A 13,852-nucleotide genomic window follows, 5' to 3' on the forward strand; every position below is an offset into this window, starting at 1 on the left:
CATTACTCTGACGTCATCTCGTCCTTTGTATGATTTTTTTTTCTTCAGAGACAGAGAGAGAGTCAGAGAGAGATATAGATAGGGACAGACAGGAACAGAGAGAGATGAGAAGTATCAATCATCAGTTTTTTGTTGCAACACCTTAGTTGTTCATTGATTGCTTTCTCATATGTGCCTTGACCAAGGGCCTTCAGCAGACCAAGTAACTCCTTGCTCAAGCCAGCGACCTTTGGTCTAAGCTGGTGAGCTTTGCTCAAACCAGATGAGCCCGCGCTCAAGCTGGCGACCTCAGGGTCTCGAACCTGGTTCTTCTGCATCCCAGTCTGACACTCTATCCACTGCGCCACCGCCTGGTCAGGCTATATTCATTTGATTTTTTGTATACTATAACAAATGGGGCATCTCATTTTAGGCCTATATCAGGGGCCCCCAAACTTTTTACACAGGGGGCCAGTTCACTGTCCCTCAGACCACTGGAGGGACGGACTATAAAAAAACTATGAACAAATCCCTATGCACACTGCACATATCTTATTTTAAAGTAAAAAAACAAAACGGGAACAAATACAATATTTAAAATAAAGAACAAGTAAATTTAAATCAACAAACTGACCAGTATTTCAATGAGAACTATGCTCCTCTCACTGACCACCAATGAAAGAGGTGCCCCTTCCGGAAGTGCGGTGGGGGCCGGATAAATGGCCTCAGGGGGCCGCATGCGGCCCGCAGGCCATAGTTTGGGGACCCCTGGCCTATATGATAGATTAAGCTTTACCTTGAGAAACTATCCATTGTTTTTGTGCATCTCGGATAACGTACTTAAACTATCAGAATGATCTCTTCTATATACCTTCATAAATAAACACCCCAATTCCAGGATGAGGAAACCTCGTATCCCTCATTGTTATCTTTAACGCACATACATCTGTAAATTATGATATTAAATACTAACTATTCTTCATCAATCAATGTAAAAGAAGTGTATATATCTCCATTTTACTTTTTATCCAGTCCTGAAGATTCCCCGCTTCACTTTCTCAGGCCTCCTTAATCTACCACCAATTAATATAATGTAATCATTCTTAATAATATGTTTCAGGTGTAAAATTCTATAAAACATTACCTGTATATTGCATTGTGCGCTCACCAGCTAAAGCTCTATTCTCCTTCCATAACTATGTATCAATAGTTAACTTCCTTTTGTAGCAGGAATCAAAGCAGGACAAAGACGCCCAGACAACTTAATGAAGGAAGTAGGATTTATTAGCCGGAGAAACAGTGTGATCTCAAAAGAGGCAACAAAACATGAGCTCCCCGAAGTTAGATTTCTTACATCTTATATACCTTTACAGCTTTAGCTTTCACGTGACAAATGCCTGATTTCTATGACTTATTTGTTTGCAGGCCTTCATGACTTTCAGGTCTCTGGGAGGGGAGGCGTAAGAGGAGGCCAGAGGGTCTGTCCTCGACTATCACATTACTCATTCTTCTTGCTGGTACTGCAAGTTTATATCAAGGAACTGATAACAAGCAAGGTCCACAGCTGTGGTCTGTTAGTTTTCAAACTTTTCTATCTGCCTTGTTCCCTCGGTACTGAACACTGAGGTCACTGGCTTGAGTGTAAGATCACAGACATCGCAGGCCCCCTTCTTCTGCATTCTGGCTTCTCCTCTCTCACCTTAATCTTTTCAGCCTTCCCCAATCTTCCTTCCATTCTGGTAGACACATACCCCTCTGTCTGTGTCTATGGGTTTGGTTGTCATTTTTTGCTTTCTGTTTTATATCCCACATGTGAGTGAAATTATTGGGGTCTTGTTCTTTTCTGTCTGACTTATTTTCTTTAGTGTGATACTCTTAAGATCCATTGATATTGTCCCTAATGGCAGTATTTCATCCTTTCTTATAGTTGAGTTGTATTCCACATTTTTATCCTATCATCAATCAAAAGACAGGTTGCTTACATGTCTCAGCTACTGTGAATAATACTGCAATGAACATATGTGTTTGTACATCACTGTAAATAAATGTTTTCAAATTTTGGGATAGAGGTGCTCGCTTCGGCAGCACATATACTAAAAATTGGAACGATACAGAGAAGATTAGCATGGCCCCTGCGCAAGGATGACACGCAAATTCGTGAAGCGTTCCATATTTTTAAAACTGAAAATAGAACTACCTTATGACCCAGCAATCCCTCTACTGGGTATATATCCCCAAAACTCAGAAACATTGATACGTAAAGACACATGCAGCCCCATGTTTATTGCAGCATTGTTCACAGTGGCCAGGACATGGAAACAACCAAAAAGCCCATCAATAGATGACTGGATAAAGAAGATGTGGCACATATACACTATGGAATACTACTCAGCCATAAGAAATGATGACATCGGAACATTTACAGCAAAATGGTGGGATCTTGATAACATGATACGAAGCGAAATAAGTAAATCAGAAAAAAACAGGAACTGTATTATTCCATACGTAGGTGGGACATAATAGTGAAACTAAGAGACATTGATAAGAGTGTGGTGGTTACGGGGGGGGGGGGGGGGGACTGGGCGTGGGATAGGGGGTGGGAGGGGCACAAAGAAAACAAGATAGAAGGTGACAGAGGACAATCTGACTTTGGGTGGTGGGTATGCAACATAATTGAACGACAAGATAACCTGGACTTGTTATCTTTGAATATATGTATCCTGATTTATTGATGTCACCCCATTAAAAAAATAAAATTATAAAAAAAAAAAAAAAAAAAATTTTGGGATAGAGTATCAAAAGCAGGATTGCTAGCTCATACTATAGCTCTATTTTTAATATGTTGAGAAATACAGTTTTCTATAATGGCTATACCACTTTACATTCTTATCAGCAGTGTGTGAGAGCTTCTTTCTCTCCACAGTCTCTCCAACCCTAGTTATTTCTTGTCTTATTGATAATAACCATTCTAACAATTGTGAGGTTCTATCTCCTTGAGGTTTTGTTTTGCACTTTCCTTATAGCTAGTGATGTTGAGCATCTTTTCATATATCTGTGGTTACTCGTATTTCTTCCCATTTTAAAAATTAGGTTGTTTTTTGTTGTTCACTTGTATGAGTTGTTTATTTTTGTATGAGTTTTTTTTTTTGTTTATTCATTATAGAGAGGAGAGAGAGAAAGAGAGAAAGAGAAGGTGGGGAGGAGCAGGAAGCATCAACTCCCATATGTGCCTTGACCAGGCAAGCCCAGGGTTTTGAACCAGCAACCTCAGCATTTCCAGGTTGACACTTTATTCACTGCGCCACCACAGTTCAGGCTTGTATGAGTTTTTATACAGTTTCAATATTAGCCTTTTATCAGAGGCATCATTTGCAAATATCTTCTCTCATTCAGTTGGTAGCCTTTTGGCCCTGGCTGGTTTGCTCAATGGATAGAGCGTGAGCTTGACATGCAAGCGTCCTGGGTTCTATACCTATTAGGGCACATATGAGAAACAACTATCTGCTTCTCATTCCTTCCCTCCCCATTTGCTCTCTTTCCCTCACAGCCAGTGGTTTGATTGCTTTAAGTGTTGGCCCTAGGCACTGAGGATAGCTCAGTTGATTCAAGCATTGGCCCCAGGTGGGGGTTGCTGGGTGGATCATGGTCAGGGTGCATGCAGGAGTCTTTCTCTCTATCTACCCTCCTCTCACTTAAAAAAAAAAGTTTGTGGTCTTTTGAAAAATTCATGATATCTTTTAAGCAGAAGCTTTTTAGTTTGATGTAATCTTATTTATTTTATTTTTGCTTTTTAAGTAAAATTCATAGAATTCTCTCTGAGACCAAGGTTTATAAGTTTAGTACTTATGTTTTCTTCTTTGTGTTTTATTGTTTAAGGTCTTTGATTTATTTTATGTTAATTTTTGTGTATAGTGTCAAATAGCAGTCTAGTTTTATTCTTTGAAAGTGGCTTTACAATTTTCTTTACACCATTTAATGAAGAGCCTTCTTTTTTCCATTGCATGTTTTTGGCTTCTATGTCAAAACTTAGTTGCCTATGTACATATGGCTTTATTTCTTCACTTTCAACTGTGTTCCATTGGTCTGTGAGTCTGTTTTTCTACCAATGCCATAATACGTATTTAGATAATGTAGTGTAATTTGAACTCAGGATGTATGAATCCTCCAGCTTTGCTTATTTTTTCAACCTCAGGATTGCTTTGGCTATTACGAGTCTTTTGTGATTCTATACAAAGTTGATAGTTTTTCTCTTTTTTTTGAAAAATACCATTTTTTTTCAAGAAATGCTTTTTATTGTTCTTATCCATGTAATGGTTCATTTTCAGGGTTCTGAAAAGTAGGATTCTCACAGCTCATTTGTTAGCCGTTAAACAGTAATTACTTTTTTTAACGTTATTTTTTAAAAATTATTATTATTATTAAATTTAATGCAGTGACATTAATAAATCAGGGTACATATGTTGAGAGAAAATATCTTCAGATTATTTTGACATTTGATTATGCTACATACCCCTCACTCAAAGTCAAATTGTCTTCTGTCACCTTCTATCTGGATTTCTTTGTGCCCCTCCTCTCCCCCCTACCCCCTCTCTCCTTCCTCTCCCCCCCACCACTCCATTACCATCACATTCTTGTCCATGTCTCTGAGTCTCATTTTTATGTCCATCTATGTATGGATTCATATAGTTCTTAGTTTTTTCTGATTTACTTATTTCACTCCGTATAATGTTATAAAGGTCCATCCATGTTATTGTAAATGATCTGATGTCATCATTTCGTATGACTGAGTAGTATTCCATAGTATATATGTACTTTTTAATCCACTCGTCCTCTGGGCTGTTTCCAGATCTTCGTTATTGTGAACAATGCTGCCACAGACATGGGGGTGCATTTCTCCTTTTGGAGCAGTTCTATGGTGTTCTGGGGTATATTCCTAAAAGTGGGATAGCTGAGGCAAAAGGCAGTTCAATTTTCAATTTTTTGAGGAATCTCCATACTGTTTTCCACAGAGGCTGCACCAGTCTGCATTCCCACCAGCAGTGCAGGAGGGTTCCCTTTTCTCCACATCCTCGCCAGCACTTATTCTGTGTTGTTTTGTTGATGAGTGCCATTCTTACTGGTGTGAGGTGATACCTCATTGTGGTTTTCACTTGCATTTCTCTAATGATTAGTGATGTTGAGCATTTTTTATATGCCTATTGGCCATCTGTATGTCCTCTTTGGAGAAGTGTGTATTCATTTCTTTTTCACATTTTTTGATTGGATTGTTTGTCTTCCTGGTGTTGAGATTTACAAGTTCTTTATAAATTTTGGTTATTAACCCCTTATCAGATGTATTGTCAAATATGTTCTCCCATTGTGTAGTTTGTCTTTTTATTCGGTTCTTACTGTCTTTAGCTGTGCAAAACCTTTTTAGTTTGATATAGTCCCATTTGTTTATCCTCTTTCATTTCACTTGCCTGTGGAGATAAATCAGCAAATATATCGCTGTGAGAGATGTCAGAGAGCTTAATGATTATGTTTTCTTCTAAGATGCTTATGGTTTCCTGACTTACATTTAAGTTTTTTATCCATTTTGAGTTTATTTTTGTGAATGGTGTAAGTTGGTGGTCTAGTTTCATTTTTTTGCAGGTAGCTGTCCAATTTTCCAAACACCATTTATTTATTTTAAGATTTTATTTATTCATTATGGAGAGGGGAGTAAGAGAGAGAGAGAGAGAAGGGGGAAGAGCAGGAAGCATCAACTCCCATATTTGCTTTGACCAGGCAAGCCCAGGGTTTTGAACCGGCAACCTCAGCGTTTCCAGGTTGACGCTTTATCCACTGAACCACCACAGGTCAGGCCCAACACCATTTATTAAAGAGGCTATCTTTACTCCATTGTATGCTCTTACCTCCTTTGTCAAAATATCAGTTGTCCATAGAGCTGTGGGTTTTTTTCTGGGTTCTCTGTTCTGTTCCATTGTTCTATATGCCTGTTCTTATGCCAGTACCAGGCTGTTTTGAGTACAATGGCCTTGTAGTATAACTTGATATCAGGAAGTGTGATACCTCCCACTTTATTCTTTTTTATGATTGCTGAGGCTATTCATGTTCATTTTGGTTCCATATAAATTTTTGGAATATGTGATCTATATCTTTGAAGTATGTCATTGGTATTTAATTGGTATTGCATTAAATTTATAGATTGCTTTGGGTAATACAGACATTTTAATGATGTTTATTCTTCCTAACCATGAGCACGGCATATGCTTCCACTTGTTTGTATCTTCCTTGATTTCTTTTATCAATGATTTATAATTTTCCGAATACAAGTCTTTAGTCTCCTTGGTTAAATGTACTCCGTACTTCATTTTTTTGGTTGTAATAGTGAAGGGGATTGTTTCCTTATTTCTCTTTCTGACTGTTCATTGTTGGCATATAAAAATGCCTCTGATTTCTGAGTATTAATTTTATATTTTGCTACTTTGCTGAATTCATTTATCAGGTCCAGTAGTTTTTTGACTGAGACTTTAGGGTTTTCTATATACAATATCATATCATCTGCAAATAATGATAGTTTTACTTCTTCTTTTCCAACTTGAATGCCTTTTATTTCTTCTTCTTGTCTGACTGCTGTGGCTCGGACTTCCAAGACTATGTTGAATAAGAGTGGTGAAAGGGGGCATCCCTGCCTTGTTCCTGATCTTAAGGGGATTGCTTTTAATTTTTGCCCATTGAGTATGATGTTGGCTGTGGGTTTGCCATAGATGGCTTTTATCATGTTGAGGTATGTTCCCTGTATTCCCATTTTGCTGAGAGTTTTGATCATGAATGGGTGCTGAATTTTATCAAATGCTTTTTCTGCATCTATTGAAATTATCATGTGGTTTTTCTCCTTCCTTTTTTTTTATGTGATGAATCACATTGATTGATTTGCGAATATTGTACCAGCCTTGCCTCCCCAGAATAAATCCCACTTGATCATGGTGTATGATTTTTTCCATATATTGATGTTTTTCCATATATTGTTATAAATATTAGCTGGTTTGCTAATATTTTGTTGAGGATTTTAGCATCTATATTCATCAGGGATATTGGTCTATAATTTTCTTTCTTTGTATTGTCTTTGCCTGGTTTTGGAATCAGAATTATACTCGCCTCATAAAAGGAGCTTGGAAGTCTTCCTTCCTCTTGAATTTTTTGGAATAGCTTGAGGAGGATAGGAGTTAGTCCTTCTTTGAATATTTGGTAGAATTCAGTTGTGAAGCTGTCAGGCCCCGAACTTTTTTTTCTTGGGAGTTTTTTTTATAACTGTTTCAATCTCATTTGGTGTAATCGGTCTGTTTAGGTTTTCTGATTCTTCCAGATTGATTTTTGGAAGATTGTATGTTTCAAGGAATTTGTCCATTTCATCTAGGTCGTCTAGCTTTTTGGCATACAATTCTTCATAGTATTTTTTTACAATATTTTGTATTTCTGTTGTGTCAGTTGTTATTTCTTCACTCTGATTTCTAATTTTATTTATTTGAGTCCTGTCTCTTTTTTTCTTGGTGAGTCTAGTTAAAGGTTCATTGATCTTGTTTACCTTTTCAAAGAACCAGCTCATAGTTTCATTGATCCTCTGTATTGTTTCTTTGGCCTCTATGATATTTATTTCTGCTCTGATCTTTATTATTTCCTTCCTTCTACTACATTTGGGCTTTACTTGCTGTTTTTTTTTCTAGTTCTTTTAGATGCAGGGTTAAGTTGTTTATTTGAGCTTTTTCTAGTTTCTTAAAGCGGCCCTGTAGTGCTATGAACTTCTCTTTCAGTACTGCTTTTGCTGTGTCCCATAAATTTTGAGTTGTTGTATGCTCATTGTTATTTGTTTCTAGGAATTTTTTTATTTCTTCTTTGATCTCATTCTTAATCCATTCGTTATATAACAACCTGCTATTTAGTTTCCATGTGTTTGAGAGTTTTTGAGCTTCTCTGTTGTGGTTCATTTCTAGTTTTATGCCATTGTGATCGGAGAAAGTGCTTGATATAATTTCAATCTTCTTAAATTTGTTAAGACCACTTTTGTGCCCTAACATGTGGTCTATCCTAGAGAATGTACCATGAGCACTTGAAAAGAATGTATATTCTGCTGCTTTAGGGTGAAAGGTTCTGAAGATATCTATTAAATCAAGTTGATCTAGTGTGTCCTTTAAATCTGCTGTTTCTTTGTTAATTTTCTTTCTTGAGGAACTATCTAGTGATGTTAGCGGGGTATTGAAATCCCCTACTATTAAGTATTGCTGTTGATCTTGCCCTTTATATCCATCAAAGTCTACTTTATATTTATATATAATATTTAGGTGCTTCTATATTTGGTGCATAGATATTTATAATAGTTATATCTTCCTGTTGGATTACTCCCTTTATCATTATGTAGTGGCCTTCTTTAACTCTTACTATATCCTTTGTTTTAAAGTCCATCTTGTCTGATATAAGTATTGCTACCCCAGCTTTTTTTTTCACTTCCATTTGCTTGAAATGTTTTTTTCCATCCTTTTACCTTCAATCTATGTGCATCTTTTGTTTTAAGGTGTGTCTCTTGTATACAGCATATGTATGGGTCCTGTTTTCTTATCCATGCAGCTACCCTATGTCTTTTGATTGGATCATCTAATCCATTTACATTTAAGGTTGTTATTAATATGTAGTTGTTTATTGCCATTTTATTCTTTAAAGCTGTTTTCCTCTTTTGCTATATTCTTTTCCCACTTTGATCTGTTTACAACAGGCCCCTTAACATTTCCTGCAACATTGGTTTGGTTGTAATGAATTCCTTGAGTTTTTTTTTTTTGTCTGAGAAGCTTTTTATTTCTCCTTCAATTTTAACTGATAGCGTTGCTGGATAAAGTAGTCTTGGTTGTAGGTTCTTGTTCTGCATTAATTTGAATATTTCTTGCCATTCCCTTCTGCCTCAAGTGTTTTTGTTGAGAAGTCAGATGTCATCCTTATGGGGGCTCCTTTGTAGGTAATAGCTTTTTTTTTCTCTTGCAGCTTTTAATATTTTCTCTTTATAACTTAGCTTTGGTATTTTAATTATGATGTGTCTTGGTGTAGGTTTCTTTGGGTTTCTCTTTAATGGAATTCCTTGTGCTTCTTGAACCTGTGAGAGTTTCTCCTGCATTAATTTAGGGAAGTTTTCAGCTATAATATGATTGAACAAAGTCTCTATCCCTTATTCTTTCTCTTCTTTAGGAACCCCTATGATGCAGATTTTATTTCTCTTCATGTTGTCACAGAGCTCTCTAAGAGTTTCCTCAGACTTTTTGAGTCTCTTTTCTTTTTTCTTCTCTGCTTTCTTGCCTTCATTCAAGTTGTCCTCCAACTCGCTTATTCGATCCTCAGCTCTATCTATCCTGTTTTTAATTCCTTCCATTGTGATCTTAATTTCTGATATTGTATTTCTCATCTCTGACTGATTCTTTTTTAATATTTCAATATCCTTTTTTATACTTGTTATTTCTTTATTTAGGTGTTCATAATGACCATCCATTGTTGTTCTAAGATCCCTAAGCATCCTTACAATTATTATTTTGAACTTCGCATCTGGAAGTTTGGTTATTTCCATATCACTCAGTTCATCTCCTGAAGGTTTCTCTTGTGCTTTCATTTGGATTGCACTTCTTTGTCTTCTCATTATGTCTGTGTTTTGGGTGTTTTGTTTGTAGAGCTGGTTGAGTCTATGCTTGGTGTTGTCTGCCTCCAGTTTTCAATTGTGTTATTTTCTATGTCTTCTTGGGTTGGCATCAGCTATTATTGTAATCCACTTTCAGATTTGGGCCACTTTGAAGTCTTGATTTGTTTGTTTTTTTAACAAGTGATAGTCTTGTTTACTGATCTCAGCAGGGGACTTCCTTGAAACTGTATCCAGGAATGTGGTGTGTGTAACCTGAGACTCTGAAGGCCTCTTCTACCAGATAATCTCTCTCGGGGCAGGGTGTTTTCTCAGCTTCAGTAGGGGGAGGTGTATCTCAGATCTCTATGGAGACCTGAGTTACTGCCCCTTCTCCCCACTTCTTGTTTTTGGCTGTGTCTTGTTGCGCTGATTGGAACTGGAGAGATGTCTAGAGATCTGTGATCCGGAAGCACTTTAGTCTTTTGTTATGTGGAAGGATCAGTCCCTCCCCCAGCTATGGCTGCCTCCAGCACTGGATGAGTCAGCTTTTTAGGTTGTCCCCTGCATTCCTCTTCCCCTCACCATCTGTCCCTCTTTCTCCCTTTTCCTCTTGGAATACAAGCCAGTCCTTTCAACACACCTCACTCCCTAGTCACCAGGCAAGTGGCTGTGAGCAGTATTTTCTGCTCTTTTCCCTAGAGTGAGAGCCCCTCTGGGCTCTCAGCCTCACCCCCCTCCATTCCTGTTAGCAGGGGGAGATTCAGGCACTCCTTACCAGGTTTGTTGTGGCTTCTCCTTTGCTCCTTGGTTTTTGAGAGCTGTTTTTGTAGTCCAGAGTTGGTTTTTCATGCTGACTGTTTCTAAATTGATTTGTATTCCAGTTTGGTGGTGAGTGCTGGGAGTCTGTGCGTCTGCCTACTCCACTGCCATCTTCCCAAATCCCACCATTGGAGTTTTGATTGGTATTACATTATATCTTTATATTGCTTTATGTAATATGATCATTATAACTATGTTGATTCTTTCAATGCATGAACATAGAATATCTTTCCATTTCTTTGTTTTCTTCAGTTTCTTTCAATAATGCCTTGTAGTTTATATGTATAAATCCATTACATCCTTTGTTAAGTTTACTCATAGGTATTTTATTCCTTTTGTTGCAATTGCAAGTACATTTTTTTCATTTATTTTCTGCCATTTTATTTTTAGTATAAAATAATGCAATAGATTTTTGTACATTTATTTTGTATCCCGCAAATTTACTGTAGTTATTGTTTTTATACCCCACCCATGGGTGGAAGGTTATAATGCTTTATTGCACATCAGGAAAATTTATAAAAATCTAGGTTCCTGTCCACCCAATGATAAAACTGTCAATAGCATAGTGTCACTTAGAGTTACTTTTGAAGTGTTGTTTATAATTTGTGATACAGGCTGGACATCTTATTTTATATTAGCAGTGCTAGGGTTTTATCACTTATTATTCATACTTGAAATTTCTGTGTGATGTATAATGAGTGCTCTGCTGGATACAAGGACAACACAGTGAGTGCTGAAAAGCTTGCAAATGAGGCAAAAATGAGTATTCGTTGCTTTGGCTCTCTCTCTCTACATAACATGTGTGTGTCATGCTCTGCCATAACTATCCTTAAGGGGCTGGCTGTGCAGGGCACTCCTGAGAGAAATAAACACTGTAGAAACTATCATAAAATAGCCTTCTTGCCTCTCCTCTCATTCTGGGCACAAGGATCTTAAATGAGGAACTACTATTTATTTCTAACCAGTTCAGGGACTCCCTCAGAAAAGCAGGGACCTGCAGCCAGTCACTATTGGTTCCCGCCTTCACTGGTACTGCCAGCATCTCTGATTCTCATCCATGGAATTCCATGGGGTTTCACCCTTTTACTCACTTCATTACCCCTCCCAGACTTGCTAACTGTGATTGTCTGGCAGGAAAAACATCCAGTCTCCTTTTCCAGCTCAGTTTATTTCTTAGCTGCCCCTCTAGCACTGGGCTTTTGCATGTCCCATCCACTGTGTAATTCCATGTGCTTTGATGTCTCACAAAAGTTACCTCATAAATGTTGGAGGACCCATCTGGGGTCAGGCACAGCTCTCTGGGAAGAGGCTGCTTCATTATTCGCCCTCTTCAATTTGGTGAGACTGATGACTTGTGTAATCATTGGCTGGAATTTATGGGTTCTGACTGTGGGAGGAACTGGAGAGCCATGCTCCATGTGGCCCATTCATCTTTTTCAAGAGAATTCTCTTTTCCCCTAAACCTTTCTTTTTTTTAATTTTCTTTTTTTATTTTTAATTTATTGTGTTAACATGGTTTCAAGTGTCAAACTCAATATAACACCCTCTACCCACCTCATCCTGCTCCCCATAATCCATACAAAGTCTCTTTCCATTCCCATTTCACCTCCTTTGGCCCCCTCTCCTACCTCCATCTCCCCTTTCTCTCTGGAACTTGCAGTGCTGTTATCTGTATCTATGTGTTATGTATATATAATTTAGCTAATCCCTTTTTTTACTCCACTACCCCTTTCCTCAGACAGCTGTTCTTCTGTTTCTTGTGAGCCTGCCTCTGTTTCTAATTTGTTCCTCAGTTTATTGTGTTCATCAGATTCCACATATAATTAAGATCATATGATATTTGTCTTTCTCTACCTGACTTATTTCACTTAGCACAATAATCTCCAGGTCTATTCATACCGTTGCAAAAGGTAAAAGCCCCCTCCTTTTCATAGCTTCATAGTATTCCATGGTATGTATAACCACAGCTTTTTTATCTACTCATCCACTGATGGACCTTAAGCTGTTTCCAGATTTTGACCAATGTAAACAATGCTACAAGAAACATAGGGGTGCATATTTTCTTTTGAATTAGTGTTTTTTTATTCTTAGGATCTATTTCTAAAGGAGAGATAGCTGGGTCATAAAGCAGTTCCATTTTTAATTTTTTGAGGAAATGCCATAGTGTTTTCCACAGTGGCTACACAAGTCTGCATTTCCACCAGTATTGTAGGAAGGTTCCCTTTTCTCCACACCCTCACCAGCACTTGCTGTTTGATTTGTTAATGAATGCCATTCTGACAGGTGTGAGGTGGAATTTCATTGTGGTTTTAATTTGCATTTCTCAGATGATTAGTGACTGAACATTTTTTTTATATGTCTATTGGTCATCTGTATGTCCTCCTTGGAGAAGTGTCATTCAGGTTCCCATTTTTTCATTGGATTGTTTACCATCTTGGTGTTGAGTTTTAGAAGTTCTTTATAAATTTGGTTATTAACCACTTACCATATTTATCAACGAACATATTCTCCCATTGAGTGGGTTGTCTTTTTATTTTGTTAATGGTATCTTTTGCTGTGCACAAGCTTTATAGTTTGATATAGTCCCATTTGTTGCTGGATCTGGTTTGCTAATATTTTCTTGAAAATTTTAACATCTAAATTCATCAAGGATACTAGCCTATAGTTTCCTTTCTTGGTATTGTCTTTGTCTGGCTTTGGAATCAGAATTATGCTTGCCTCATAAAAGGAGCTTGGAAGTCTTCCCTCCTCTTGAATTTTTTGAAATAGCTTGAGAAGGATAGGAGTTAGTTATTCTTTGAATGTTCAGTAGAAATCGCCTGTGATGTCATCTAGCCCAGGGCTTTTGTTTCTTGGGAGTTTTTTGATAACTGTTTTGATCTCATTTGTTGTAATCAGTGTATTTAGGTGTTCTGATTCTTCTAGAGAGATTTTTGACAGAGTATATTTTTCAAGAATTTGTCCATTTCACCTAGTTTGTCTAATTTTTTGGCATACAGTTCTCCATAGTATTTTCTTACAATCCTTTGTATTTCTGCTGTGTCAGTTGTTTCTTCTCCACTCTCATTTTTAATTTTATTTGAGTCCTCTTTTTTTCTTGGTGAGTCTGGTTAAAGGTTCATCTATCTTCTTTACCTTTTCAAAGAACCAGTTCTTGGTTTCACTGATCCTCTGTATTGTTTTTTTTTAGCCTCTATGTCATTTATTTCTGCTCTGATCTTTATTATTTCCTTCCTTCTACTTCCTCTGAGCTTTACTTGCTGGGTTTTTTATTTGAACTTTCACTAGCTTCTTAAGGTATGGCTGTAATGCTATGAACTTCTCTCTCAGAACTGCTTTTGCTGTATCCCATAAATTTTAAATTGTTATATGCTCATTTTCATTTGTTTCAAGGAAATTATTGATTTCTTCCTTGATCTC

The 13,852-nt window shown here is 37.3% G+C and overlaps 1 non-coding gene across 1 annotated transcript; it reads left to right on the top strand.

The window, feature by feature from the left end:
- The first annotated feature begins 2,048 nt into the window (after positions 1-2,048).
- On the top strand, positions 2,049-2,156 carry LOC136313743 (U6 spliceosomal RNA). The gene has a single exon (XR_010727188.1). It is a non-coding gene; the product is annotated as a U6 spliceosomal RNA (small nuclear RNA).
- The last annotated feature ends 11,696 nt before the right edge of the window (positions 2,157-13,852 follow it).

The sequence above is a fragment of the Saccopteryx bilineata genome, chromosome 9, assembly GCF_036850765.1.
Source record: "Saccopteryx bilineata isolate mSacBil1 chromosome 9, mSacBil1_pri_phased_curated, whole genome shotgun sequence".
In the NCBI taxonomy this organism is placed as follows: Eukaryota; Metazoa; Chordata; class Mammalia; order Chiroptera; family Emballonuridae; genus Saccopteryx; species Saccopteryx bilineata.